Below are 4,233 nucleotides of genomic sequence, written 5' to 3'. Positions count from 1 at the left end.
CTTTTAGTGGAATATGTCGCTACAAATCCTATTTATTGTGGCAACTCGGTTGTCTACAAATAACCTTCTAGAAGTACTACCAACGATGGGAAAGTCGCTGCTATAAATCTTTAGAGGCGACTTTTGAGGTTTTTGTGGCGACTTTTGTCGCCACAGTAAGATAGATTTCTTGTAGTGCAAGTATGTAAGGCAGAAAGGCAACATAATAAACATATACTGCAAAGAAGGAGGATAAGAATCAACCTGGCGTTTCTGACTTACCAATGAGAATCTAGCATGTATGTCTCTCTATACTCTCTTGTGCTTAACTACATCTATTTACAATAATGTGTCTCTGACCTACTTATCATCCTGGTGCTATCGTCCAATCGACGCACAATCACAAACAAACGTAGCAACGCGTGTAATCGTCACACCCCAACTTTGGGGGTGGGTCGGCACTGGCACCGAAGTGGCCGAGCGAACCAACTATAATATCTAAACTCTGTAACGTGAATCATAGGCCGACAAGGCCGCTGAATAATAATTGTAAGAAGTATATCATGACAACCTGCAAGCAGAAAAGGCCCAACAACACATTTATGTATAACTAGGGCCGACAAGGCCACAACCAAGAAAACAACTAGTCGAAGCGGCAAGCGTCAAACACAATACCCGTACACCGATTGATAGTCCGTAAGCTCCCAAGAGCACTAATATGCATCGGCCAGGACAAAGGGGCCCCGACATAGCCATAGCCAAACTCGTATATATATATATATATATATATATATATATATATATATATATATATGAATGGAATCCGAACATCCCTGCTGAACTCTGGTATCCTATTGAAAAAAGTACATCAATCCGTCTACCGTACCTATGGGCATGATCACAGCGCATAACATATCATATCATATAATAATATATATCCCTCTGTGGGGTGAGCTCATTATCATATCATCATCTCGCCCAACCGATGCTGGTGCACACTACGTGCCTACCCGGCCGCCTACAACACGGCTCGGTAAAGAAAGAAATACATCTAGGTGTATAGCTATGTGCCTACCCGGCCACCTACAACACGACGCGGTAAAGAAAAAAACATGTCTAGGTGCACATATAAGTGTCTACCTGGCCGACTATAGTGCGGCTCGGTAATGAAAATAAATACATATATATAAGTGCAATGCAAGACTGACCTCAGAAGAGATATCATAAGAAGAGTTGGAGTGACTTATCGTTGTTACCCTTCGACTTTCGTTATTGTCGCTACATTCTTTACCTTTCAATTCAAGAGACAACAACATGGAGAACATGTAAGATACTTGGTATGAGATACAAATGAAGTAGAGTTCAACTCATTCGGATGGTATATGATCAATCCAAGATTAGCAGAAACATTCCAATTCGGTGGCCAAAAGAGATATGGAAGCATAAAAGGCGTTTGATGCAATCATATATGAAATAAAGATTAGTCAATCACAAGGAAGCGTATTCATCTCATATTTAGTGGAAACATATATCAATGTAAGGTCTGTCATCTTTAAGTGATGGACAAGAAAGATAAAGATGCGCGAATACACTTTAACACAAGCTATTTCGGAGAAGAGGTAAGCTTAACAATTTCGGGATACGCCCGACTCAAGTTTTACGAAAACGTTTCAATCAATAACCAAAGAAACATGGAAATATGGACAGCACTTTAATATAAGTCATGTATGAAGTAAAGTGCTGCTCAAGTAAAAGAATATGATCGACTTATGTTTTCACGGAATGAATGTATCAATGAAACGTTCGTCGAGTTCTAGTCATGCCACAAAAGAGAAGAGAAAGCCCTATATACCTTGTCAATGGAGTTATATATGTTTCCCGAGTCCTCAAACATCTTACGAACGATTTCCTACATAATATGGACTATTCAAGATCAAAACCAAGGTCATAGCTTATAGAAATCTTCATTTAGACATTTAATCGAGCAACTCATGGACGTGAATTTATAGGCACTTTTGTAGCGTAATTTTCCCGTAAAACGCTACCAAATTCGACTTTTCTACTTCTCCTCTTCAATATGATCCCATCCATATCACCACAACTCCAAACAACACAACAAAACCATATAAAACAGCCCAACAAATAAGCTAAGTTCATGAAAGTTTCATAAGAATATAGAAGAGCTTGTTCTATAGGGTTTTTCAACAATTTCTATGATCAATTACTTGTAGAAGTTCAAAGATATCAAAAGGAAGTTAAAATATACCTTAGATCATGAAAATCACTTCAAACCCCAAGTTACTTCAAAGTAAGGTTTCCCTCCGAAAGGTGAAATAGTGAAGAAATCACAATTTCGAAGTTGTCATGTTGTTCTTCATGTTAAAGTTGATAGATTTTCTCTTGGTTTGGATTGAGATTGATGGAGGATTAATTTTAGAGGGTTCGAGGGTTTTCCAGGTTGGGGATGGTGAGAAAATGAAGAAAAATTCATGCATGGGGCCTAAATATACTTGGACAATTTAAAGACACCGACTTAGCACATTGTTCCCGCGACAGTTTGCGTCCCTGGACAGAAATGCGAATTTCTCTCTACTCCGATGTCGTATCGACGAACGGTAAAATGCACTGGAAACTAGACTCGTAGACCTTTGATTTGATAGGTGGATCACCCCGTAATGCCTTATAAACACATTTCCTGGTCATTAAGACTTCTTCTTAATTAACTAATCCTTAGTCAATTTCTGGATACATCATAGCCTTCCTTCTAACATTAAGTACCTCATTAGAGAATCTTATAACTAGCATACTATTTATGTCTTACAACACACTCCTTGAGAACACATTTCTGAATTCATCGGAGTGACGTAAGGTCGTTATACCTCCGATTATCATTATGGAGCTATCATCATGAACATATCTCACCTTGAAGGAACAATAATCATAAGATGAGATCAACATTAATGATATCATAAGAGAACATCAAGAATATAAGCTTCTAGCATTTCTATAAGAGGAATTGTTATGGACATCATTTGTGAAAGTTCATAACAATAGGATTATGCCCTAAGAAAGAAAGAGACAGCCTTAACATACCTTGTTGCTTACTTAGCCACTCAAAGTCTACCTTCCGAACCTGCAAATCTACATCCAAGATGATTCATACAACAATCAAGCCATAAGAACACTTACACACTCAAACTTAACTAGTTAATAAGTTAACGAAATTCGGACAACATTTCTCCTATATCGTCTACTTCCTCCAAATTCCAAACACAACTCCCAAACATCATTAACAACATCAACAATAATATAATCAAGATACTACATGACAAACATATACAAATCCATTCGAAACTTCCTTCGAAAATCAGTCCATAAGCCAACAACATCAACATATCAAACTACGACCTTTATACTATGTTTTCCTTCACTTTAAACCATTAAAATCCTCCGAAAACAACTCAATATCAAAGTCAAGATGCAAAACATACATTATACTTGAAGAAATTTAGACACACCAACTTTCTTCGAGACCAAACTCACCACCACATCAAGTAGAAGTAAGAACAATCACTTTTCATGAACTAGTTTAGTGTAATCTTATTGAATTCTTGATCCAAGGGAATATAAGTGTTTAGGAGAAGTATATAGATGTTTCTAGAGCTCAAAAGATGTGTAAAAGATGATAAAAAGGGGATAATAGGGGTATTTATACCCTTTGAAATTCGGTTCCACCGACTTTCCAAGTGGGGACGGAGAAGCCATCTGGCAGCCTATCTTGAAAAGCCCATAACTTTCTACTCCGATGTCGTATCGACGAACGGTTTGTTTCATTAGAAACTAGACTCAATGAACTTCAATTTACATAGGTCATGCATTCCATAACTCCTCATATTCTATGAGATACACCTCCCTCAATTTGGACCAGAATTTCCTGTCCAAAATTCTGCCAAGTTTTCCAAAATTTCGACAAACTTAATTTCTTCGATTCGCTTGACCCCGAAACCTTTAGACACTTGCTTAGCACTTGTTAAAAGTATTCCTTAACCTTTTAAAGGTTCCATGACCTCTCCGATCTTACGTTAGTTTACTTACGACGTAAACGACGTGAAAATTTTCGAGGTGTAACACAAACAGTGTATGCATGAGGAAGTATATATAATACTCTCTTTGTCCCAATTTATGTGATACACTTTCCTTTTTTACTGTCCCAATTTATGTGATACACTTTACTTTTTAGTCTGTCCCAAAAAG

The sequence above is a fragment of the Lycium ferocissimum genome, chromosome 6 (assembly GCF_029784015.1).
Source record: "Lycium ferocissimum isolate CSIRO_LF1 chromosome 6, AGI_CSIRO_Lferr_CH_V1, whole genome shotgun sequence".
Lineage (NCBI taxonomy): Eukaryota > Viridiplantae > Streptophyta > Magnoliopsida > Solanales > Solanaceae > Lycium > Lycium ferocissimum.
Note: the sequence above shows the minus strand (reverse complement) of the source record.